At 42.8% G+C, this 27,500-nt stretch overlaps 1 long non-coding RNA gene across 1 annotated transcript in view; it reads left to right on the forward strand.

Annotated features, from left to right (window-relative positions):
* LOC138866042 (uncharacterized) overlaps positions 1-27,500 on the forward strand; it is a 143,603-nt gene that overhangs the window by 68,928 nt on the left and 47,175 nt on the right. The gene's annotated exons all lie outside the window — the stretch shown is intronic.

The following is a 27,500-nucleotide window of genomic DNA, read 5'->3' on the forward strand; positions in this document are numbered from 1 at the left end:
ATGTTTGGCTATTGAAGTTAACATCAGCCTGATGTGAGTTCTTTTGGTAAATGTGAAAGCTTTAGAAACAGGACAAAAGAAAAGGAAAAAATGAAGAAAGTTGTGACTGCGCATGTATGTATATGCATTTAGATACATATGTGTGTAAGTGTGTGTGTGTGTGTGTGTGTGTGGGTGTTTATGTGTGTGTGTGTGTGTGTGTGTGTGTTTATGTGTTTATACACACTCACACATATATGTATATCTGTGCATACATATATGTGTGAGTGTGTGTGTGTGTGTGCTTGTATGTGTATCTGTGTGTGTGTGTGCGTATACGTGTGTGTATATGTGTATGAGTGCGTGTGTATGAGTGCGTGTGCGTGTGGCGTATCCGTGTGTGTGTGTGTGTGTGTGTATCCGTGCGTGTGTGTATATATGTGTATGAGTGCGTGTGCGTGTGGCGTATGCGCGTGTGTGTGTGTGTGTGCGTACGTATGCGTATGCGTGTGTGTATACGTGTGTGTCTGTATGCGTATGTGTATGTGTATGTTTATGCGTATGTATGCGTGACCCAAACAGTTTAAACCGAACAGCCCCGCGAGCGAAACTAACCGACCCTCATTCGTGGGGTTCTGGCAGCGGGGCGAGGCGAGGTGAGCGGCCCTCGACCCCCCCCCCCCCTTCGGCCCATCCCTGTCCGAGAGAGCGTTCAACAAGTGACAAAGAGCAGCGAGGAGAATCTTTTTCTTTTTTTTATGAGGTAAAAGTTAGTTTGAAGTTTATAATAGAATTTTCATGATTTCAAGTTGGTATTCGTGAGTAGGGAAGAGTCAATGATTATTTTTAGTCGCAGGTGGAATGTTTTTTCTGGTATCTTGGGAAGAAGATAAAAGTAGATTATAGTTACAAAAACACTGGAATTTTTTTTCTTCTAAAAGAGGAAAAAAAAAGAAAAAAAGTAATTCGCACACAAATGAAATAATATTCAAAGCTAAAACTCGTTGTTGTATCGATCCGATAAACAGCTATGACATTATCTATTATAACACGACAAATAAAATAATGATAGATAAAAAAAAACAAAAAAAAAGAAAAATAAGACTATAAACATTTTTTTTCTGGATAGGCTATATTTCTCTCTTAAAAAGAAAAAAAAAGAATATAAACATCTTATTTTTCTGGATATGCTTTATTTCTCTCTTAAAAAATAAAAAAAAAAAATTATTGGATATGCTATATTTCTCTCTTAAAAAGAAAAAAAAAGAATATAAACATCTTATTTTTCTGGGTATGCTATATTTCTCTCTTAAAAAGAAAAGAATATAAACATCTTATTTTTCTGGATATGCTATATTTCTCTCTTAAAAAAGAAAAAAAAGAATATAAACATTTTTCTGGATATGCTATATTTCTCTCTTAAAAAGAAAAAAAAAGAATATAAACATCTTATTTTTCTGGATATGCTATATTTCTCTCTTAAAAAAAAAAAAAAAAAAAAAAAAAGAAATTTGAGCTGAAAAAATAAGACTATAAACATCTTTTTTTTCTGGATATTCTATATTGGTCTCTTTAATCCACTGCCGCCGGGGGGAAAAAATGCAATTCCCGCTGTAGTTTTGTTTTGTGAAATGTGTTTACATATAGGTGGCTCCGCAGGTGCTCAGCCACCGAGGAGGCAATTAGTAGGCCTACGTGATCGCACCTGGGAAAAAAATCGATTTTTTTATTTATTAATATTATTATTATTATTACTATTACTATTACTATTACTATTACTGTTACTATTACTGTTACTATTACTGTTACTATTACTGTTACTATTACTGTTATTATTACTGTTACTATTTCTGTTACTATTACTGTTACTATTACTATTACTATTATTATTATTACTATTATTACTACTACTATTATTATTATTATCATTATCATTATTATTATTTGCATTATTGAGATGATGATTATTATAACATTATTCACAGAACTAATGGGATTAAAAAAATCTAAAAAAACAGAAAGCAAGAAAAAGGGTCAACAGGTAAAATATGACTAGAAATTGAGCAAAAATAATAAACTAAACAAAAAAAAAAAAAACTAAAATCCCAGTGAGTGAAATGAAGGCAAATTGCATCGAACATCTGACACTGGCAGAGGTTCATCATCAAATAACATTATTATCAAATTCACATTCAATTCTGTTCCAAATTCAGATAAATTTATTCCGTCTATGACAGTGCTTGTTTATTTTTGTATATTAGTGATAAACAACTCACTTTTGTATATACAACTCGCTGTTTTATAAACTTTTGTATATTAACAACTTTTATAACTTTTATATAAACAACTTTTGTATATTAGTGATATACAACTCACTGTAAAATAGAGTACACACAATGCAGTAATTTTATGGAAACGTACTATTCCAAAAATTAGTATAAAACGAACGTCCTTTCTCTATATTTAAGTGTTTGATGCCATGATTATTTACACTCTGCTAATCTATCATGATAAAGAGTATCAGAAGAATTAGATAACAGATACTAATTGCTGAATGAATTTTTAAAATCTATAAAAAAAAGTAAGTTATGATTAAAAGATCACGTGACATCTTTCAAAGCCCAAGCATGAGTTAGAGTAGCAGTGTATTCTTTTTGATTTTAATTGCATTTTTTAAATTTTAATTAACTTAATTTTTAATTATTTTTTTAATTGATATAATTATTTAATTCTCACGTATTCGTTTGCTTTGTTTGTTTAAGAAGGGAACCCCCTCCCTCATTCCTCAACTCCTTCTCTCACTCCCCATCTCCCTCCCTCACTCCCCAGCCTCCCCCATCACTCCTCAACCCCTTCTCTCATTCCCCATCTCCCTCTCTTACTCCCCATTTCCCTCTCTCCCTCCCTCACTCGCCGCTCTCACTCCCCGCTCTCACTCCCAATCTTCTTCTCTCACTCCCACTCTTCTTCTCTCACTCCTCAATCCCCTCCCTCACTCCCCAACCTCCTCTCTCACTCAATCACTCCCTTCCCTCACGCACCATCTCCCTCCCTCATTCACTCACTCCCCATCCCTCACTCCTCAACCCCCTCCCTCACTCCCAAACCCCCTCCCTCACTCCCCCACTCCCCTCCCTCATTTCCTCCTTCCCCCACTCCCCTCCCTCACGCCCCATCTCCCTCTCTCACTCCCCAACCCCCTCTCTCCCCTTCCTCCCTCCCCCACTCTCCTCCCTCACCTCCTCACTCCCTCCCTCCCCTCCCTCACGCCCCATCTCCCTCCCCCCCCTCCCTCCCCTCCAAGGGCTTACTTAACTAATATTTGTTCTTTTCATTAGCCAGATGCCAAAGCAAGCCGATATTATTTCTTCTGTTTGCAACTTCAATTATTCACACTCGACCGCTTCTCGCTCTCGAAATTACGAGATGGTATTTCTCGGCGTTTGGAGGAAGGAGGGGTGGGGGGGAGGGAGGGGAGGGGGGGAGGGATGGGAGGAGGGATGGGTGGGATGGGGGAAAATGGGTGGGAGGGTGGAGGAAGGATGGGGGGGATGGGATGGGAGGGAGGGGGGGATGGGGTTGGGGGAGGTGAAGGGGAGGGATGGGAGGGTTGGGGGGGATGAGGGGGAAGGGAGGAAGGAGGGTATGGGGGTGAAGGGAAAGGAGGAAGAGTGAGGAAGTGGGGGATGGGAGGTGAAGGGAAGGGAGGGAGGGGAAGCGAAAGGGGGATAGAGGAGGTGGGAGAGCAGGGAAGAAGGGGTGGGGGTTGGAGCGAGACAGGAGAAGAAGGGAGAGGAGGGGAAGGAGAAGACCGGAGTCAGAAAGAAAGGAGATGGAGAGGAGAATGAAGAAGAGGAGAAAGAAGGAAGGGAAACAACAGAAGAAAGAGAAGGGGAACAAAGAAGAAAGGAGAGGATGATGGAAAAGAAGGAACAGAAATAGGTGAATAGGGAGGAGAAGAAATGAAGACAGACAGACAAGAATGAGGTGAAGAAGGTGTTTGCTTTGTCTCTTTGTCTTTCTTTCTTTCTCTTTCTCTTATTCTGATTCTGAATCTTATTCTTAATCTTATTGTTTTTATTCCCATTTTTATCTTTTTAATTTTTTTTAATTTTCATTTTCGTTTTTCTTTTCTTTTTCTTTCTCTCTTTCTTTCTCTTTCTCTTTTTTTCTCTCCTCTCTATCTACCTATTAATCTATATATCTATCTCTCTGTCTGTCTGTCTATCTATCTATCTATCTATCTATCTATCTATCTATCTATCTATCTATCTATCTATCTATCTATCTATCTATCTATCTATCTATCTATCTTTCTCTTTCTCTCTTTTTCTCTCTCTTCCCAGGGAGAGACCAGCAGAGAGAGAGAGAGAGAGGAATGGAAGAGAGAGACACAGCGAAGGAGAGGAAATAGAGAAATGGAAAATGAGTAACAGAATGAAAGCGAAACATTAAGCAAATATGTATAAATATTTCACTGTTAACGTCATTTGGCAAAAGAGCAAGTAAAGTGTAAGAGAAGAGAGAGAGAGAGAGAGAGAGAGAGAGAGAGAGAGAGAGAGAGCGAAAAACAGAGACAGAAAAATAGAGAGAGAGAGACAGAAAAATAGAGAGAGAGAGACAGAAAAATAGAGAGAGAGAGACAGAAAAATAGAGAGAGAGAGACAGAAAAATAGAGAGAGAGAGAAAGAAAGAGACAGAGAGACAGAAAAATAGAGAGAGAGACAGAAAAATAGAGAGAGACAGAGAAATAGAGAGAGAGAGAGCGAAAAACAGAGAAAAATAGAGAGAGAGAAGAAAGACAGAGAAGGAGGAGGGCCGAGGCAGACCGGAGAGAGAAAGACCTCGGATTTGCACTGTTGAAATGTAATCAATCCTCGTAAACTTGCATGTTTTTTTCTGAATAGTTCATTTTGTTGTTTACTTTTAATTGCAACGGCCTTTTTTCCTGCAACATAATGCACTTTGTTTATTCGTAGCTTGAGTAAGGACCGGTGATCTGCCTTGCAATTTTTTTTTTTTTTTTTTTCAAATGAAATATACTAATCCAATGAAAATTAGGACGTACGTGGTTCTGGTCTTGATAATCAATTTTATTAATACAGAACAAATGTTGCGATAAGATTATGATAAGACTAAATCGATTTGTGAATAAAAAAAGAAAATTCTATTCCTTTTAATAAATCCTTTTTTGGAGTCTTTTCATTAAGTTCCAAGTTTAAATGGAGGGGAAAATACGTTAAAGTGCTTGATTAGCATAACAGGCAATACAACAAAAGAACGTATATTTGATTAGACTCGTTTTTTTTTTTTTTTCGAAATGAGTGTGAACGTGAGAGAAAAAATTATGATCAAGATGGTCGACGGGAATTTCTCGAATTATTTCCCTAAAGTTGATTAGGTCTAATAATTTCAGTGCCGGGTCTGCTCCGAACGCATTCAGGAGCGGGTACATATTGACACATCTGGCCCTGTTATTTCTACAAAGTGCTTCGTTGGATAATCGCATTTGGAGAATAAAATAATTTGCGATAAAGAGAGAGGGAGAAAAAAAAAATTAGCTAGGGAGAGCATCAATGAGCATCAATTTTCACGAATTGTTGTACAATTAGCAACTCTGTATAGTCCTCTTTATATATATTTTTTTTATTTATTTATTTTTTATTCTTTTTACGAGTTTGATTATTTCTTTATTATTTATTTATTTTATGGGAAGTCATTAACGAAAATGGTAATGGAAATATTGTGAATGTTTTTTTCTTCGTTTTTTTTCTATTTCTACGTTTCACTTATATTCTCCTTCATCTCTCTCTCTCTCTCTCTCTCTCTCTCTCTCTCTCTCTCTCTCTCTCTCTCTCTCTCTCCCTCTCCCTCTCCCTCTCCCTCTCCCTCTCCCTCTCCCTCTCCCTCTCCCTCTCCCTCTCCCTCTCCCTCTCCCTCTCCCTCTCCCTATCCCTCTCCCTCTCCCTCCCTCTCCCTCTCCCTCTCCCTCTCTTTCTCTCTCTCTTTTCTTTTCTTTTTTGTGAACATTTCCCTCAAAGTACAACAGTCTCAGATTTCATATTAATTCAACACTACAAGTAGATGTATGAAGTAGAATGAATTAAAGATATAGGACAAAATGAATACAAGAAATATGACAAACTCTTAGAAGAAATATGACTTAAACTCATAGAAAAAATATGACTTAAAATTGATAATAAAAATGTTTTAAAACCACACAAGAAATATGACTTAAAATGAATACAAGAAATATGAATTAAAACAAATCCAATAAATATAAATTCAAAGTCAACAGAAATATGATTTAAAAACCAACAGAAGAAAAACAAATACGAACAGAAATGAACAACACGCCTAACTCCACCCACTTGACGCCCCAAACGATGAACAAAAATGAACAACACGCCTAACTCCCCCCCCACTTGACGCCCCAGATACACACTCCTCGTCCATGAGAAGCGCCAGCATGACTCACACCTCATACCTCATACCTCATCTCCCGCCCATGACGCATCACTCATGGGGAATCGCCCATTACCCCAGCGAGAACCTTGTATCTGGCACGTGACTGGGATGAGAGGAGGCAGACAGGGTGGGGGGTGGGGGGGGGGGGGGGAGGGTGGGGGGGGGGGGTTAGGGGGGGTATCCTGGTGCTGCTTGGTCTTCGCTGTTTGTGCTCTGTTCGTTGTTCTTGGTCCGTGTTCTTTTTTTCTTTGTTTGTTCTTGGTCGTGTTCCTTGTTCTTGGTCCGTGTTCTTTGTTCCCTGTTCTTGGTCGTGTTCTTTGTTCCTTGTTCTTGGTCGTGTTCTTTGTCCCTTGTTCTTGGTCGTGTTCATTGTTCCATGTTCTTGGTCGTGTTTTTGTTCTTGGTTACGTTCTTTGTTCCCTGTTCTTGGTCGTGCTCTTTTTTCTTGTTTCTGGTCGTGTTCTTTGTTCTTGCTCGTTTTCTTTGTTCCCTGTTCCTTATTCATATAGATGTTTATATGTAGATATGGATGTGGAAATTGATGTATAGATACAGATGCAGATATAGGTATAGATACTGATGATTATGTAGGTATGTGTGTGTGTGTGTGTCTGTGTGTGTGTGTGTGTGTGTGTGTGTGTGTGTGTTTGTATGTGTGTATGTGTGTGTGCATATGTGCGTATGTATGTATGTATGTTTGCATGCATAGAGAGAGAAGGATAGAGAAAAAAAAACGGATGGAGAGAAATAGCGAAAGAGAGAAATAGAGAGAATAGTCATGTGACCGAATTCATGGCTGACGCGACAGGCTGAACTCATGCCCTTCCTGCTCTCTCTCTGTTATTCCGTGTTCTATTCTTCATGTCTTCATCTATATTTCTTTCTCTCGCCCCTTTCCCCCATTTCTTTCCTTCCTTTCTTTCTCTTGAGTAAACAGACGAAGAGACAGAGACAGAGAGAGAGAGAGAGGAAGGGAGAAAGGTAAAGAGAAAGCGAAAGAGCGCGGGTCTGTGTGTGTGCATATTTATACTCACATGAGCGCGTGTGTGCGTACGGGCATGTGCGTATGGAAATGCCTATAAAGACATTTATCACGTTGCGTTTCCGTTTTCCACTTTTATTGAAATAGTAATCGGTGTTGATGGATAGCCGAGACGTGTGTGTTTGTTTGCCAATTACGTTTCGCGGTCTCACGCCAATGGCACGGGTAACGACGTCCAGTGCCTTGACTTAAATGTGCGTGTTTGTTTGTGCGTGTGTGTTTTGTGTGTGTGTGTTAGGATTTGGGTTTGTGTGTGTGTGTTTGTGTGGGTGTGTTAGGATTTGGGTTTGTGTGTGTGTGTTTGTGTGGGTGTGTTAGGGTTTGTGTGTGTGTGTTTTGTGGGTGTGTGTGGTTTGTTTGTGCGTGTGTGTGTGTGTTTGTGTGTTTGTGTGTGTATGTTTGTGTGTATGTGTTTGGTCTGTGTATGTTCGTGTGTTTGTGTTTTGTGTGTGTGTTAGGGTTTGGGTTTGTGTGTGTGTGTGCGTCTGTGTGTGTGTGTGTGTGTGTGTGTGTGTGTGTGTGTGTGTGTGTGTGTGCGTCTGTGTGTGTGTGTGTGTGTGTGTGAGTGTGTGTGTGTTTGTGCGTTTGTGAATGTGTGTGTTCGTATGGTGTGTGTGCGCGTGTTTGTGTGTTTGTGTGCATGTATTTGTGTGTATGTGTTTATGTGTTTGTGTGCATGTGTTCGTGTGTATGTGATTGTGTATGTGCGTATTTGTGACAGAAAAATGATCGTATTCAGTAAAGTGGAGTCCTCTATCTGACTGGAGGGAAGCGGTCCATCTCTGGCTGAACCTGAAATCTCTAGTTGTGCAGAGGGATCTGGGAGCATTTCCAGTTGTTGTAGGGATGCTGTCTATCCATTAATCCATCAAACTATAAAACCATCAAACTATCCAATTCTCTAACCATATAACCATCAAATTATCCAATTCTCTAACCATATAACCATCAAATCACCCAACCATCTGTAACCATCAAACCATCTAACCAAACTGTCTTATCTATCTACCTCTCTCTCTCTCTTTCTCTCTCTCCCCCTCCCTCTCTCCATTCTCCCTCCCTCCCCTTCCCTCCCTCACCCTCCTTCCCGCTTTCCTTCCCTCCTTCCTTCACTCTCCTTCCCTCCTTCCTTCCCTCCCTTCCCTCCTTCCTTCCCTCCCTCGCCCTCCTTCCTTCCCTCCCTACATCGCCCTCCTTCTTTCCCTCCCTCCTTCCCTTCCCTCCCTCCCTTCTTCCCTCCCTCCCTCCCCCTCCTTCCCTCCTTCCTCCCTCCCTACCCCTCCCTCCCTCCCTCCTTCCCTCCCTCCCTCCCTACCCCTCCTCTCCTTCCCTCCCTCCCACACGCACTAGTAAATAACATCATGTCATCCAACCCAGCGAGAGAGCAGGTACGTCTTTCACTTGATCAACCAAAACCATCTTCTCTTCACGCCCCTCCCCCCCCCCCCCCCCCCCCAGCAAGTTCTTTCAAGGGGTGTGAAAGCCAAATACAAAGGGGGTGTTGTATCTTAGGTGTGTGTGTGCCTCTCGTGTTGATCTAACGTTACTTGAAATCTTATGACTGGTAGGTAGGTTTTCTTCATCAAGATATCTGTGTTTTGTTTTCTATGTGGAAGTAGGTGTAGGGGTGTGTGTGTGTGTGTGTGTGTGTGTGTGTGTGTGTGTGTGTGTGTGTGTGTGTGTGTGTGTGTGTGTGTGTGTGTGGTTTAGTTAACTGGTGATGGAGGGAAGGAGGAAAGGGAGAGAGAGAGAGAGGAATGAAATACATACATACATACAGATATACATATATAAAATATACACATAGCTATATGATATATATAAACATACATATATGTGTATATATACATAGATATACACATAAACAATATATGTAATATATATAATCATAGAAAGCTGCCGTCACTTGTACATGTGCCTTTTGGCTAAAAAACTTTCTAAACATTTCATGTTTGTAAACCTCAGTCCAAGTGTTTATTAATTTGACGTCTTAGTCGGTTTCGTCTTGAAGATATTTTCCTGAGCTTAAGATTCCATTTATTTTCGCTTCCTTTGGAATTCAGATCCGTTTAATATTCTTTTCATTTTTTTCTTTCTTTCTTTCTTTCTTTTATTCTTATCTCTCGTTTTTTATCATCATCATCCTTGCTTTCTTATCTTTCCTCCATTAATTTTCTATTTTTATTCACGTTTTCTTTCTCTTTTTTCTATTTTATTCACGTTCTCTTTCTCTTTTTTTCTATTTTATTCACGTTCTCTTTCTCTTTTTTTCTATTTTATTCACGTTCCCTTTCTCTTTTTTTCTAATTTATTCACGTTCTCTTTCTCTTCTTTATCCTAATTCCTCTTCTACCTTTTTCGTAGTCTCAGGGCCGCTACATCTCCTGCCGGGAACAATACAATGTTTTTATGCAACAATTAATGGTAATTAATGCATTGCACTTGCAGGGTTGGTGGCAAGAAGGGCAATCAGCCGGGCAAAAATTAATTATCATTAAAATTATATCAAGTGATAATGATAATGATGATTATAATTCTAACGATGGTGATTATGGTAATAATAACGATAAGAACGATGATGATAACGATAGCATTATAATTAATGAAGATGTAACATTGGGTAGGAATACAGTCCTGATGAAGGAAATAGATGAGAACGAAATAAAAGGAGATAAAGAGGAGAGACGGAGATGGTGGATAGAAAAATGGAATCCGCTCTGCTCCCTCCCCCCCCCCTCCATTTATCCCGTTTTCTTTTTATTCTCGACGGTAAACTAAACTAAATGTCGGCTCGCAGTATATTATTACTCTTTGGTTGGACATACATATACACGCACGTAAAATGTCGAAGCAAAAGCAAATACAAGACACTTATGCACACTAACAACGGTACACAAATACACACACGTACAAATACACACACATACAAATACACACACATGCACAATTATACACACGTATGCAAATAAACACATGCACATAGGCGAATACACAGTCATACAAATACACACACAAATGTAAATACACATTCACAAATACACACATATGCAAATAAACACACACATGCACACATACACATATGCAAAGACAAACACACACGCAAATACATATATACATACACATTTGTAAATGCACATTCAAACCAATACACAATGCACCTATGCAAATACAAACACACACACACAAATACACATTCACAAATGCACACACACAAATACATGCAAACACACACAAATACACACAAACACACACACAAATACAAACACGCACACAAATACATACATACACACACACAAATACAAACACGCACACAAATACACACAAAAACACTCACACACATACATACACATATCCAAATACAAACACGCACACAAATACACACACACAAATACACACATACACATATACAAATAAAAACACACACACATACTTACATACACATATGCAAATACAAACACACACACAACTTCATACATACACACACACATTTACATACATACACAGGTGCAAATACAAACACACACACAAATACACATACATACATACATACATGCATATATACAAATACAAACACTCACAAATACACACACACAAATACACACACACAAATACACACACAAATACACACACACACACACACACACACACACACACACACACACACACACACACACACACACACACAAATACACACACACAAATACAAACACACACACAAACACACACACAAACACACACAAACACACCCACAAACACACACAAATACAAACACACACACACACACACACACACACAAGCAACCAAGCCTTGCCCAACTCTCCTAAAGAATTGAAGGGAACTTTCCTGAGCCGACTCCCTGCATGACAGCCTCATGGACAGCAACGAAATGCCAGGCAGGGAATTCCGCTGAAATGTTGTGGTGATTAAAGTATGTGATGGTCTTTTTTTTCTTCTTCTTCTTCTTTACTTCCTCCTCCTCCTTCTTTTTTTCGTCTTCTTCTTTTTCTTCTTTACCTATTCTTCCTTCTTTCTTTTTCTTCTTTTTCTTCTTCTTCTCGTTCGCCTCCTCCTCCTTCTTTCTTTCTTCTTCTTCTTCTTCTTCTTCTTCTTTACCTATTCTTCCTTCTTCTTCTTTTTCTTCTCCTTCTCCTTCAACTTCTTCTTTTCTTCCTTCTTCTTCTTCTTTTTTCTTCTCCTCCTCCTCCTTCTTCTTCTTCCTTTGTTTTCTCTTTTATTTGTTTTTTCTTTTGTTTCTATTTTTCATCTTTTTGTGTTTGTTTTATTTTCAACTTACTTTTTCTTTATATTTCGTTATATTTTTTCTTTCCTTTTTTCTTCATTTTCTATGTATATTGTGTTTCTTTTGTGTTTTATTTTTTATTGGTTTTCTTAATTTTCTAAGCTCTGTCCGTATTCTTTTCTTATCTTCAAGATACTTGAACTTACTAGGATTTTGTTTTTATCATGTTTCTGTGTTGTTGGTATTGTTGTTTTTATGCTGCTGTTGTTGTTGTTTTCTTCTTCTTCTTCTGTTACTGTTGACGATAATATTGGTGTTACTGTTTGATGTTTATACCACTTTATCCGCTTTCTTATCGTTTACGTGTTAATGAGAGAAAAAAATAAAAATAGATAAATGAAAAATGATAATAAATAAATAAACAATAGTAATAAATAAATAGATAATAATAACAAATAGATCAATGAAAATAATAATAATAAAAAAAGTAAAATCTTTACACATGCACGTAATAGTACGTACACCCGCTCAGCCACAGTTGCCTCTCTGCTTCCATAACTGACTCTGAAGTAAATAAAAGTCACATTGCATGCACAACAAAGGCCACTTTATATCAGGATGAATGAAAATATCAAATTGCAACTTTAAAAGTGGTGTTAGCAGCATAGCAATTGACACAGTTTGTTGGTATATGGCAATATAGGTGGTAAGTCTTGGTAAGTTATTGTCATTTTTGTTATTGTTATTGTTGTTATTGTTGTTAGTATTATTGTTATTACTGTTGTTCTTATTTTTGTTGTTGTTATCAATAGCTATTTCATGATGTGTATTGTCATTTTTGTTGTTTTTGTTATTATTGCTGTTAGTATTATTATCATTATTACTGTTATTATTGATAATTATATTTGTCAGTATCAGCATTGTTACATTATCACTATCGCTATCATTATCATCATCTCCATGTCATCATCACCAATGTCATCATCCCCATTGTCACCACCACCATTGTCATCATTACCATTGTCATCACCATTATCGTCATCACCATTATCATCATCACCATTATCATCATCACCATTATCATCATCACCATTGACATCACCATTATCATCAAAATTTGATATCATCACCATTGTTCTTCCAATAATCATCATCATCATCACACTCACCATCACCATCCAAATCACTGCGAGCACCATCATCTTCACCATCACATCACCACCTGCCATCACCTATCTAATCACCAACAATCAACAAAATAACCACCAATCACTCCACGAGACCAGATAAAAAAAACATTGCAACACTCTGCAACTCACTGACCTTCTCTCTCTTACTCCATCAGAGTTGCAAAGACGTCTTGCCAGATAAAAAAAACATTGCAACACTCTGCAACTCACTAAGCATCTCCCTCTCACTCCATCAGTGTTGCCAGATAAAAAAAAACATTGCAACACTCTGCAACTCACTAAGCATCTCCCTCTCACTCCATCAGTGTTGCCAGATAAAAAAAACATTGCAACACTCTGCAACTCACTGACCATCTCCCTCTCACTCCATCAGTGTTGCCAGATAAAAAAAAAACATTGCAACTCACTGACCATTTTCCTCTCACTCCATCAGTGTTGCCAGATAAAAGAAAACATTGCAACACTTTGCAACTCACTGACCATTTCCCTCTCGCTCCATCAGTGTTCCCAGAAAAAAAACATTGCAACACTGCAACTCACTGACCATCTCCCTCTCACTCCATCAGTGTTGCCAGATAAAAAAAAAAACATTGCAACACTCTGCAACTCACTGACCATCTCCCTCTCACTCCATCAGTGTTGCCAGATAAAAAAAAACATTGCAACACTCTGCAACTCACTGACCATTTCCCTCTCACTCCATCAGTGTTGCCAGATAAAAAAAAAACATTGCAACACTCTGCAACTCACTGACCATCTCCCTCTCACTCCATCAGCGTTGCAAAGACGTCTTGCCAGATAAAAAAAACATTGCAACACTCTGCAACTCACTGACCATCTCCCTCTCACTCCATCAGTGTTGCCAGATAAAAAAAAAACATTGCAACACTCTGCAACTCACTGACCATCTCCCTCTCACTCCATCAGTGTTGCCAGATAAAAAAAAAACATTGCAACACTCTGCAACTCACTGACCATCTCCCTCTCACTCCATCAGTGTTGCCAGATTTAAAAAACAACAACGATGCAACACTCTGCAACTCACTGACCATCTCCCTCTCACTCCATCAGTGTTCCCAGATTTAAAAAAACATTGCAACATTCTGCAACTCACTGACCATCTCCCTCTCACTCCATCAGTGTTGCCAGATTAAAAAAAAAAACATTGCAACACTGCAACTCACTGACCATCTCCCTCTCACTCCATCAGTGTTGCCAGATAAAAAAAACATTGCAACACTCTGCAACTCACTGACCGTCTCCCTCTCACTCCATCAGTGTTGCAAAGACATCTTGCCAAGCTGGATACATTTTGCATGCGACTTCTAGGTTGCTAGAGAAATCTTGAATGAACTTGAGCTAACTGCAGTAACCAAGTTAGGGAACTTAACTTTGCAACTTTCTCTTTTATTTAAGCTGGCAGGAAACTCTCTCTCTCTCTCTCTCTCTCTCTCTCTCTCTCTCTCTCTCTCTCTCTCTCTCTCTCTCTCTCTCTCTCTCTCTCTCTCTCTCTCTCTCTCTCTCTCTCTCTCTCGCATTTCTTTTCTTATGCATTTTCTTTCTTTTGGTTATTTTGATTTATTCTCCTGTTTGTTAGACATTCTCTCGTTTATTTATTTATCTTGGTTTCTCTCTTTCTTTGTTTATCTTGATTTCTCTCCTTCATTTCCTTTCTTCTTTATCGATTAATTATCATTCGCTTCACTCCATCTGTTCATTATAATTTCTTCCCTCGTTAACACTACCATTTTTGTTATTATTATTTTCATTACTATTTATTATTGTCATTATTATTATTATTGTTATTATTATTATTGTCATTATTATTATTATTGTTATTATTACTATTGTCATTATCGTTATTGTTAACATCTCCATCATCATCACTACCATCACCACCATTATCACCATCATCACTATGACAAGTATCATCACCACCAACACCATTCTTACATCACCAACACTTCATTAAGAAAACACAAAAATATACCCAATGACATTAGGATAATTCGAGGGGGGGAGGGGAGGGGGGGAGGAAGCGGAGAGGAAGAGTAAGGAGGAGAGGGGGAGAGCGAGAGAGAGGGAGAGGATAGAGGGATGGAGGAGGAAGGGGGAGAGGGAGAGAGGGAGGGAGGAGGAAAGGGGAGAGGGAGAGAGGGAGGGAGGAGGAAGGGGGAGAGGGAGGGAGGAGGGATGAAGGAGGAAGGGGGAGGAGGGAGGAGAGGGAGGGAGGGAGATAGGGGGAGAGGGAGAGAGGTGAGGGAGGAGGAAAGGGGAGAGGGAGAGAGGGAGGGAGGAGGAAAGGAGAGAGGGAGGGAGCAGGGAAAGGGGAGAGGGAGAGAGGGCGGGAGGAGGAGGAGGGGAAAGGGAGAGAGGAGAGGGAGGAGGAAGGGGGAGAAGGAGAGAGGGAGGGAGGAGATAGGGGGGAGAGGGAGGGAGGAGGAAGGGGGAGAGGGAGAGAGGGAAGGAGGAGGAAGGGGGAGAGGGAGGAGGAAGGAGGAGAGGGAGGGAGGAGGAAGGGGGAGAGTGGAGAGAGGGAGGGAGGAGGATGGGGGGAGAGGGAGAGAGGGGGAGAGAATAGAGGGAAAGGAAGGAGGAGAAGTGAAAGGAAGAGGATGAATAATATCGAGAGAAAATATGGAATAGGGAGGGAGGGAGGAATAGAGGATAGGGAGAAGAAGAGGGAAAGAGGATGGGGAGAAGGGAAAGAGAGAGAAAGAGGAAGAGACAAATAAGAGAAGAAAGGGAGAAGAGAGAGAGGCTGAGAGGATAGAGCGAAGGGAAGGGGAATAGAGGAAGAGAAAAAATGAAGAAGGAGGAAAAGAAAAAGAGAAGGAGAGAAAGAATATAGCGAAGGGAAAATGGCATAGATGAAGAGAAAAAGGGGAAAACGAAAGAGGGAAAGAGAAGTAGAGAAGAAGGAGAGAGAGAAAAAGTGGAGAACGAAAGAGGGAAAGAGAAGTAGAGAAGAAGTAAAGAAGAAGAGAAGAGGGGAAGAGAGGGGAAAAGGATAAGGGGAAGCAAAGGAAGTGAGGGGAAGCGCGCTGACAAGGGTGTGAGAGTGAGATAATTATTCCCAGATAATGAGATTAGACAGCGGGAGTCTCTTGTTTTTTTCTTTCTTTCTTTCTTTTTTTTTTTTTTTGAGAGAAAGAGAGAAGATAAATCCCCCTCCTCCTCCTCTCCTCCTGCCGTCTGTTTTTTTCATACCTTTAACCCCTCCCCCCTCCCCCCCTCCTCTGTTTTTTTATACCTTTCATATTTTTCACTCATCTTGTGTACCATGTTTGTTTGTTTGTTTGTTTGTTTTTTATCTGCCTTTTTTATTTCTCAATTTCTTTTCCTTCTTTTTGCTTTATCTTTCATTACCGTTTTTTTTTTTTTTTTTTTTAGTTTTCGTCCTGTTCCATTTTTCGTTTTTCTTTTGTATTTCTTTCTCTTTCCGGTTTCATCTTTAAAAATAATTTTCATTCTTCTTTTCCTTTCGTTTCTTTTTTGTCTTCATTATCTATTCTTATTTCATCATTTCTTCTTCTTCTCGTCTCCGTCTTACTTCTTTTTATTGTCTATTTTGGGTGTTTGTCTTTTCCAAGTGTTTTCATTTTTTTATCTTTCTCTCTCTCTCTCTCTCTCTCTCTCTCTCTCTCTCTCTCTCTCTCTCTCTCTCTCTCTCTTTCTCTCTCTCTCTCTCTCTCTCTCTCTCTTTCTCTCTCGTTTTCTCTCCTTTCTCTTTCTCTCTCTCATTTCTTCCCTCTCTCTCTCTCTCTCTCTCTCTCTCTCTCTCTCTCTCTCTCTCTCTCTCTCTCTCTCTCTCTTTTTTTCTTTCTTTTTTTTTGCCCTGTCCACTTCCTTTTTTTTCCTCCCTCTCTCTCTCTCTCTTTCTCCCTCCATCCCTTTCCTTTCTTTTTCTTTCATTTACTTTAGCATCTCTCCTCCTTTTCTAGTTTTCATTATTCTTCCATTAATTTCCTTTGCCTCCTCCTTTTCCACCCTTCTTTTTATCCATTATCCTCTTCTCCTCTTCTACCCCATTTCTTCCTCCATTCTTCCCATATTCCCCCATTTAGTATTTTCTCTATCTTTCCTCTTTCTCCTTCCTCCCTTCCTCCACCTTTATTCTTTTCTCTTTTCACCTTCCGTTCGTTAATCATCCTTCTTCCTCTCTCCCCTTCCTACCTTCTCCTCCTCCTCCACCTTTCTCTCCCTCCTCTTTACCCATTTTCTTCTTCCTCCAAATTTCCCCTCCTTCACACCTTTCCCTCTCCCTCCTCCTCCTTCTTTTCTGTCCCCCCTCTCCCTCCATTCCCATTCTCTCCTCACCTTCCCAATCTCTTCTGCACCACTTTCTCCTCCTCCTCCTCCCTCTTTCTCTCCTCCCTCCTCCATTCCCATCTTTCTTCCCTCAACTTCCACCTCAAAACTCACTTTCCTCCTCCTCCTCCTCCCTCCTCCTCCTCCTGCTCCTCCTCCCTCCCTTTTTTTCTCCTCCTCCTCCTCCTCCTCCATTCCCTTCTTTCCTCACCTTCCACCCTTCACCTCCCCACTTTCCCAATTCCTCCCTTTCCTCGCCTTTCCTTCCGTTTCACCACTTCCCTCTCTTCAACCCCTCTTCCCCTCCCTCCCTCCTTCCTCCCCCCCCCCCCCCATGTGTTATTCCTCAGGCGGGATTCTATTCAAATGAGAGATCTTGATTCCCCCGTCATGAATATTTACTGACTTGAGACTTGCTTGTCCTTATGAGGCGTTGGCAAGGAAGGGAAAGAATGAGGGAAGGAGGGAGAGGGGGGGAAGGTGAAGTGAGAGGGAGAGAGAGAGGGGGTAGGGAAAGGTGGAGGGTGGAGGGAGGGAGGGGGTGGGAGAGGATGAGAGAGAGAGGGGGAGAGGGGAGGGAGACAGAGGGAGAGGTGAGGAAGGGATTAGAGGGAGAGAGAGAGAGAGAGTGAGAGAGAGAAAGCGAGAGAGAGTGAGAGAGTGAGAAAGAGAGAGAGAGTAGATAGAGAGAGAAAGAGAGAAAGAGAGAAAAGAGAGGAAAGAGAGAGAGAGAGAGATAGAGAGAGATGGGAGAGGAGATAGAGAGACAGAGAAAGAGAGATAGAGAGATAGAGAGAGAGAGAGATAGAGAGAGTAGAGAGAGAGAGAGAGAGAGAGAGAGAGAGAGAGACAGAAGAGACAGACAGATCAAGAGAGAGAACGAGAGAGCGAGAGAGAGAGAGAGGGGAGGAAGAGAAGGAGACAGAAAGGATGAAGAGAGAAAGGAAGATAAGTGAGGAAAGTAAGGAAGGCAAAATAAAGGGAGAAGGGAGGATAATAACAATAACAATAACACCTACAACAACAAAAATAACGATAATGATAATAATAACAATAACGATAATAATAACAACAGTAATATCAATAAGGATACTACTAATAATAATAATGATAATAATAACGATAATAATAATAACAATAATAACAATAATAATAACAATAATAATAATAATAACAATAAAATTAACAATAACAATAATAATGATACTAACAGACAGACAGACAAGAAGAAAAAGGTAAATCATATAAACGCTAATCCGAGTCCCGGAGCGCGTCAGCCTTGTGTCTCCGGCCGGGAATTCATCCGGAAATCGTCAGCCGAAAGCCGATTAGCTGACATCATCGCCGTCAGCTCGCAGTCAGCCCATAACGGGGGCTTTAAAAGCGTCGTTCTCGAGAAATTCGTTGTTTATTTACTGGGGGGAGGGGGAGGAGGGGGTTTGTTTTTGATTGTCGAGTTTGTTTTTTTGAAAAGGGTATTGATTGATTTTTTATTTTTATTTTTAATTTATTTATTTCTCCTTCTCTTTTCTCTCTCTTTTTTCTCTCTGTTTCTGTCTCTTTTTTCTCCCTTTTCTGTCTTTCTTTCTTTCTTTATCTATTTCTCCTTCTCTTTTTCTCTCTCTCTCTCTCTCTCTCTCTCTCTCTCTCTCTCTCTCTCTCTCTCTCTCTCTCTCTCTCTCTCTCTCTCTCTGTTTCCTTTTTTTCTCCCTTTTCTGTCTTTTTCTTTCTTCATCCTATTTCTTTTTCTCTTTTCTCTCTCTCTCTCTCTCACTCTCTCTGTTTCCTTTTTTCTCCCTTTCTGTCTTTTTTCTTTCTTCATCTATTTCTCCTTCTCTTTTCTCTCTCTCTCTCTGTTTCTTTTTTTCTCCCTTTCTGTCTTTTTTCTTTCTTTATCTATTTCTCCTTCTCTTTTCTCTCTCTCTCTCTGTTTCTCCCTTTCTGTCTTTTTTCTTTTTTCTCTATTTATTTTAATTTTTTCTTTCTCTTTTTCCGTTGTGTCTAGCTGTTTATCACCGTTGCATTTCGCAGTGGCGTTCGTAGCGAATATTTTTCACGAAATGTCGCGAAACTCAGAATTCTCGCTTTCAAATGGGGGGGGTCCATCCTCCCTCCTCTCCTCCTCCCCCTCCCCCTCTCCCCTTTTCCTCGCTTCTCCTCGTCTCTCCTTCTTCTTTCTCTCTCCTTCTCCCTCCCCCTCCCTCTCCCTGCCCCCCTCTTTCTCCCTCTCCCTCTCTCCCTCACTCCCTCTCCCTCTCCCTCTCCCCCTCCCTCTCCCTCTCCCTCTCCCTCTCCCCTTTTCCTCGTCTCTCCTCCTTCTTCCTCTCTCTTTCTTGCCTGTCCCCTTCTCCCCTCTTCTCATCTCTCCACCTCTCTCCTTTTCTTAGTCTTCCCTCTCTCCTTCTCCCCTTCTCCTCCCCCCTTTCCCCCTCTCCCTCTTCCCCTTCTCCTCCCCCCTTTTCCCCCTCTCCCTCTTCCCCTTCTCCCCTTTTCCTCTTCCTCTCTTTCTCTCCCCCTCCTCCTCGCTTTCTCTCCCCTCTCTCCCCCACTTTCCCTCTTCCTCTCCCCATCTCCCCTTCTTCCTCTCTTCCTCTCCCCATCTCCCCTCTTTCCCTGTCTCTCTCTCCTTCTGCCCTCTCCCCACCTCTCCCCTCTCCCCACCTCTCCCCTCTTGCATATATTCTTCCCCCTCTCTCCCCACCTCTCCCCTCTGCTTCTTCCCCTCTCCCCCTCTCTCCCCCTCTTCCTCTTTCCCCACCTCTCCCCTCTCCCTCTCTCCTTCTCCCCCTCTCTCCCCTCTTCCCACCTCTCCTTATCCCCCTTTCCCCACCTCTTCCCACCTCTCCTTCTCTTCCCCTTTCCCCACCTCTCCCCATTTCCCCTCTTTCCCTCTCCCCCTCTCCCCCCCTACCCCCCTCCCCTCCTCCCCCCCATCACAAAAATCACAAGTAAGCGACGGAAAGAAGTATAAACTAGGAAGAAGGATGAGGGAAAAGAGGTTTACAGCATAATTAGCAAGTTTTAATCAACTTAGCGAGACAGTTGGTAAGTTCTGGCCAAGCTGCTTACCCGACGGCGCTCCCCCATGTGTTGTCTCTCCTCCTCCTCCTCCCTCCCTCCTCCTCCCTCCTCCTCCTCCTCCTCCTCCTCCTCCTCCTCCTCCTCCTCCTCCTACTCCTTCTCCTCCTCCTCCTCCCCCTCGTCCTCCTCCTCCTACTCCTACTCCTCCTCCTCCTACTCCTACTCCTCCTCCTCCTCGTCCTCCTCGTCCTCCTCCTCCTCCTCCTCCTCCTTCTCCTACTCCTGCTCCTCCTACTCCATCTGGTCCCCCCCTCTTTCTCACATTTTCACACTTCCCCCCCTACTTACTCTCCTTCTCTCTCTCTCTCTCTCTTTCTCTTTCATTTTCTCTTTCTTACTGTTTTCGATTTTCTTTCTCTTTCTATTTCTCTTTCTCTGTCTCTTTCTCTTTTTCTCGGTCTCTTTTTCTGTCTCTTTTTCTCTTTCTCTTTCTATTTATCTGTCTCTCTGTCTTTTTCTCTTTCTCTCCCCTTCGTCCCTTACTGTCCCTTCCTCTATTCCCTTCCCCATTCTTCATTGTCCTCTCTCCACCCCCTTCTACACTTCCTGTCCCCCTCCTCTTCCCCTTCTCTTCCTCCCTACTTCTCTCTCCCCTCCCGGACAACCTCCTAACCTCCCCTTCCGCCCATCCTTCCCTTCCACTCTCTCCCCAACCCCTCATTTCTTCTCCCTTCCCTCTCTTCTACCTATCTTCTACCACCCCCCATCCCCAACCCTTCAACCCGTCCGTTCCTTCCCATCCTCCACCCGTCCCCTGCTATCCACCCCCTTCCCTCCCTCTCTACCCCCTCTTCCTCCACCCCCTTCCCTCCCTCTCCACCCTTCCCCCTCCCTCCCTTCCCCTTCCCTCCCACTCCACCCCCTTCCCTCCCTCTCCATCCCTTCCCCCTCCCATCCTCCACCCTTCCCTCCCACCCACCCCTTCCCTCCCTCTCCACCCCCTTCCCCCTCCATCCCTTCCACCCCCTCCACCCCGTCCCACCCCCTCCACCCGTCCCTCCCCTTCATCTGAATTGTACATTACTGCAATCCCACGAGAGAGGACAATAGTACGAGGTCTGTCTGTGTGCTTGTTGTATTGTCGCTTGCAGTGTTGCAGACAGACAGACAGGCAGGAGGATCAGCTGGGTCATCAGCTGATACGCCTCCTTGTCCTCTTGTCCTGTGTTTGTGATTGTCTTGGGTTGTGTTTGTGAGGGAGTGTGTATGTTCGTTTTTGTTTGTTTTTGATTGTGTGGTTAAGCGTTTGTTGTGGTGATTGTGTTGTTTGTTGTTGTTGTTGTTGTTTTGTGGTGTTTGTGGGTGTTTTTTTTTTGTGAATGTGTGTTTGTTGTGGGATTATGTGTTGTGTGAGGTGTCTGTGTTTGCGTATGCCGGCGTGTATGTGTGAGATCGCATTTGTGTGACTGTTGTGTGTGTGTGACGGTGTGTGTGTGTGTGTGTGTGTGTGTGTGTGTGTGTGTGTGTGTGTGTGTTTGTGTGTGTTTGTTTTAGGGGAGGGGGAGGGGAAGAGGGGAAGTACAAGTTGAGATTATGTCATGCGTTTATGTCCTTCCCGTCATTTGTGTAAGAGCGCGTCCATAAATTGATTAAGAAAGGGAAAAGATGGGAGACAGGGAGAGAGAGAGAGCGAGAGAGAGAGAGAGAGAGAGAGAGAGAGAGAGAGAGAGAGAGAGAGAGAGAGAGAGAGAGAGAGAGAGAGAGAGAGAGAGAGAGAGAGAGAGATAAAGAAAGAGAGAGGGAGATAAAGAGAGAGAGAGAGATAAAGAGATAAAGAGGATAAAGAGAGGGAGATAAAGAGAGGGAGATAAAGAGAGGGAGATAAAGAGAGAGAGAGAGAGAGAGAGATAGAAATAGATAAAGAGAGAGAGAGAGGGAGAAAGAGAGAGAGAGAGAGAGATAAAGAGAGAGAAAGAGAGAGAGAGAGAAATATAGAGATAAAGAGAGAGAGAGATAGAGATAAAGAGAGAAAGATAGATAAAAAAAGAGAGATAGAGATAAAGAGAGAGAGAGATAAAGGACAGCCACCCACCCAACCCAACCAAAAGAAAGACCCTGCACTTGCAACCCTCCCCCGGGGCCCCGCGAGGCTCCCACGGCGACAAACAGCAAGTTGTTGAGCAAGCGGACGAATCTCAAGAGGGTTTTGCAACACTCATTATCGCCTCTGACGCAACTCGCCTCTCGCCATCCCTTTGTGCCAAGCCCGCCCACTCTCGTCTCGCACGCCCACACGCCCGTCCGTCAGAACCCCGCCCGCGATTCCGTCTGATTCCGCCGACTCACACGCCCGTCTTGTCCAGCCCACACGCCCGTCTTGTCCAGCCCACACGCCCCGTCTTGTCCAGCCCACACGCCCGTCTTGTCCAGCCCACACGCCCGTCTTGTCCAGCCCACACGCCCGTCTTGTCCAGCCCACACGCCCGCGTTGTCCAGCCCACACGCGCCCGTCTTGTCCGAGCCCACACGCCCGTTTTGTCCAGCCCACACGCCCCGTCTTGTCCAGCCCACACGCCCGTCTTGTCCAGCCAACACGCCCGTCTTGTCCAGCCCACACGCCCGTCTTGTCCAGCCCACACGTCCGCCTTGTCCAGCCCACACGCCCGTCTTGTCCAGCCCACACGCCCGTCTTGTCCAGCCCACACGCCCGTCTTGTCCAGCCCACACGCCCGTCTTGTCCAGCCCACACGCCCGTCTTGTCCAGCCCACACGCCCGTCTTGTCCAGCCCACACGCCCGTCTTGTCCAGCCCACACGTCCGCCTTGTCCAGCCCACACGCCCGTCTTGTCCAGCCCACACGCCCGTCTTGTCCAGCCCACACGTCCGTCTTGTCCAGCCCACACGTCCGTCTTGTCCAGCCCACACGCCCGTCTTGTCCAGCCCACACGTCCGTCTTGTCCAGCCCACACGCCCGTCTTGTCCAGCCCACACGCCCGTCTTGTCCAGCCCACACGCCCGTCTTGTCCAGCCCACACGCCCGTCTTGTCCAGCCCACACGCCCGTCTTGTCCAGCCCACACGCCCGTCTTGTCCAGCCCACACGCCCGTCTTGTCCAGCCCACACGCCCGTCTTGTCCAGCCCACACGCCCGTCTTGTCCAGCCCACACGCCCGTCTTGTCCAGCCCACACGCCCGTCTTGTCCAGCCCACACGCCCGTCTTGTCCAGCCCACACGCCCGTCTTGTCCAGCCCACACGCCCGTCTTGTCCAGCCCACACGGCCGATCGTCTGACCACGCCCATATGGTCTCTACGTTATATATTTTGGGGTTTTTATTTTCATCGTTTTGTGTTAAACGCACGCCCGCACGCACACATACCTGTCCGATCCCACCCATTTCGTCTACGTTCTATATTCGGGTTTATGGATTTTTTTTTTCTGTTGTTAGCGTCGTTTTTGTCTGTTTGTATTTTGTTTTTGTTTTTCTTTGATGTATATTCTTTGATATATGTCATTCATTTACTCATTTTTCTTTTTTTTTTCCTTTTCTTTTTTAAATTCTTATTCTTCAATTCATTCATTTGCCTTTTTTTATTCTTATCCTTCACTTCGCCGTAAAACCCGCCCATTCATCAGATCGCAAAAAAAAAAAAAAAAAAAAAAAAAAAAAAAAATCTATCGAATAGACTTATTATCAACTACCTGTTATTCTATCAACACGAGAGGTAAACCACGTCATTCTGGGAAGACAGGTTTACATGTGTGCGTTTTATGTGGGTTTGGATTGCGCGTGTGTGTGAGAGAGTGATTGTGTTTGTTTGTATGTTTGTTTGTGTGTTTCTGGTGTGTATTTGTGCTTGGGTGTGTGTATCTGAAGTTGTGTCTTATGCTTTTGTTTGTGTGTGTATGTGAGAGAGGGAGAGAGAGAGAGAGAGAGATGTGTATGCGTTTGTGTGAGAGAGAGAGAGTGAGTGATGTGTATGCGGTTGTGTGTGTGTGTGTGAGAGAGAGAGAAGGAGAGAGAGAGAGAGAGAAGGAGAAACAGAGAAAGAGAAAGAAAGAAAGAGAAAAAGAGAGCGAGAAAAAAGGTTTATTCGTGTCCTTGTGTATGTGCGTTACCATCGATTATGATCCTGTGTATGTGTATGTACGCGTGAATATGATACATATACCTGTAGGCTTGTCCTTTGTATATTTTTTCTGTACGTTCCTACACGTACACGAAAGAACCGTTCACATATCCATATGTACGTGCGTTCGTGTAAGTATGAAAGGGTTAATATGAAAACACCGGGCGTTCGTGTAAGTATGAAAGTTATAATATGAAAACACCGGCCGTTCGTGTAAGTATGAAAGTGTTAATATGAAAACACCGGGCGTTCGTGTAAGTATGAAAGTGTTAATATGAAAACACCTCTCATGTGCGTGGATGTTAGTGTGCTTGTGAGTGTATGTGTGTGCGTTAGTCCTCTATCTTGTGTCTGCGAGTGCGTGTGTGTGTCCTCGATGGTTTCAAAAGCTGATATTGAATAATTTCCACCTCAAAAAGCGACGGTAGATCGGTTTGTTCGGGGATGTGAAGTGACATGAACTCCCAGATTTTTTTTTTTTTTTTTTTTTTTTTTTTTTGAGAGAGAGAGAGAGAGGAGGGGGGGAGGGAGAGAGGATGGAGAGAGAGAGGGGGGGGGGGAGAGAGAGAGGGGGAGGAGGGGGAGAGAGAGAGAGAGTGGGGGGAGGGAGTGAGAGAGAGAGAGAGAGAAAGAGAGAGGGAAACAGAAATAAAAAAAGAGGGAGAAAGAAGGAGAGAGAGAGGGAAAGAGAAAGAAAAAGAGAGAGAGAGAGAGAGGGAAAGAGAAAAAAGAGAGAGGCAAGTGTGTAATCAGTTTTATTTCGATTATTTGCCTTTTTTGTTTTTTGTTTCTTTTATTTCTTCCTTGTTTGTTCAGTTTGTTTTAATTTGTTCTGTTTTTGTTTGTTTGTTTTGCGTCCCTCAAGTTCTTTCTTATTTGTTTTCTTGTCCAAAAGAGAGGTTTTAGATTATAATTATTTTCTTTGTGATAACTTATACCTTCTGTGTGTGTGTGTGTGTGTGTTGGTGTTTGTGTATGTTTGTTTGTGTATGTTATTGTGTGTGTGAAATTTTTTTTCTCTTTAACATCTTTTGTTTGTTTGTTCTTTTACTTATCAAGTTTTTCTTCTCTTTCTTTTTCTCTAATCCTTTCGCTCAAAATCACTCCGCCTCTAAAACCCTACTGAACGAAACTTAAAGAATCTTTTTGTGAAACGAAGCGAGAAAACATCCAGATTGTTTTTTTTTTTTTTTACTCCTTTAATTAGATATGATTGTGTTTGTTGTACGTTTTCATTCTGTAAACAAATGAGTGTTTGCGTTTATTGTATGTGTAAGTTTATATGAAAGGACGAACTAAAACAGAAACTGATAGACAGGCATGAAGACAGACAGACATAAAGACAGACAGATAGACAGACAAACAGACAGACATAAAGACAGACAGATAGACGGGCATGAAGACAGACAAATAGACAGACAGACAGACATTAAATCAGACAGACAGACAAACAGACATAAAAACAGACAGATAGACAGACAGACAGACATAAAGACAGACAGATTGACAGATAGACAGACAGACAAACAGACATAATGACAGACATAAAAACAGACAGACATAAAGACAGACAGATAGACAGGGATGAAGACAAAGATATACAGACGAACAGACAAAGACAGACAGATAGACAGGCAACGAGATTATAAGTAAAGACAGGCAAACAGACATAAAGACAGACAAACAGACATAAAGACAGACAGACAAACATACATAAGACAGACAGACATACAGACAAACAGACATAAAGACAGACAGATAGACAGGCAGACAGGCAACGAGATTACAAGTAGACAGGCAGGCAGGAAGACAGACAGATAGACAGACAAACAGACATAAAGACAAACGTGAAGACAGACAGACAGGCAGGTAGGTAGAAAGACTGCAAATAGACAGGTAGGCAATACAGAGAAAAAAAAATAGACAGAGAAAGAGAAATCAGAGAAAGAGAAATAGAGAGAAAGGGAGAAAAAGAGAGAAAGGGAGAAATATAAAAAGAAAAACTAAGGAAAATAAACAGAGAGGTAGAAAAGAAAGAAAGAAAAAGAGAGAAGGAACGAAAAAAAGACAGACATATGTGTGCGTGTGTATGTGCGCATAGCCTCGCGTGTGTGTGTGTGTGCGTGTGTGTCCGCTCCCGCCAACCTCCGTGTACGTAATCTCCAGAGAGACAATTAAAAACTCGTTTATATTACTCTGTTACGGAATAATCTTCGTTGGACTAAATAAGCTTTCTCTTTCCATCCCCCTCCCCCCCCTGTCTTCATCCCTCCCCCTCCCTCCCCACTCTGTACATCTCCACCCCCCTCCCCCTCCTTCCCCTCTTCCTCCTCCCCCCTTTCCTTCAACTCCCTGTACCAGTTCTTTACTTATTTCTTTAGTTTTCTTTCTCGCTGTCTCTCTTCCTCTTTTCCGTTTTCTCCTTCTTTCTTTTTTTCTTTTTCTCCTCCTATCTGCTTTTTATTCTTTATTTGTTCTTACCTTCATCTTCTATTCCCCCTTTCTGTCCCTCCCTATCCTTTCCTCTATCTCTCTCACCTCTCTTCGTTTCCGTCCTACACACTCTCTCTCTCTTCCTCTTCTCCACCTCTATTCCACCTCCTTGTCGCCGCTTCACCCCCCTCTTCAATTTCCCTTTTACTCTCCCTCTCTCTCTTCTATTCTCTATCCCTCTCTTTTCCTTCACTCCCTCCCACCTCCACCCCCTCCCTCTCCCTCTCTCACCCTCCCTCCTTCACTCCTTCCTCCCATCACCCTCTTCTACTCTCTCCCTTCTGCCATCCCTCCCCTCACTCTTCCACCTCCTCACTCCTTCACCCCCTCTCACCTCCTTTCCCACCTCTCTTCCCTCCCCTCTCTCTTCCATCCCCCTCCCCTCCCCCCTCCCTCCTTCACTTCCACCCTTCCACTCCCACCTCCACTCCCTTCCACCCCTCTCTTCTTTCCCCCTCCCCCTCCTTCCTCTTCACTCCTCCTCCCACCCTCTCTCTCTTCTTTCCCCTCCCCCCCCCTCATCTTCTCTTCACTCTCCCTCTCCCACCTTCACTCTCCCACCCTTCCCCCTCCTCCGCCTCCCTTCCCCCTCCCACCCATCCCTACCCCACCCGTAAGCGCGCTTGC

Source organism: Penaeus vannamei, chromosome 23 (genome assembly GCF_042767895.1).
Source record: "Penaeus vannamei isolate JL-2024 chromosome 23, ASM4276789v1, whole genome shotgun sequence".
Classification (NCBI taxonomy): Eukaryota; Metazoa; Arthropoda; class Malacostraca; order Decapoda; family Penaeidae; genus Penaeus; species Penaeus vannamei.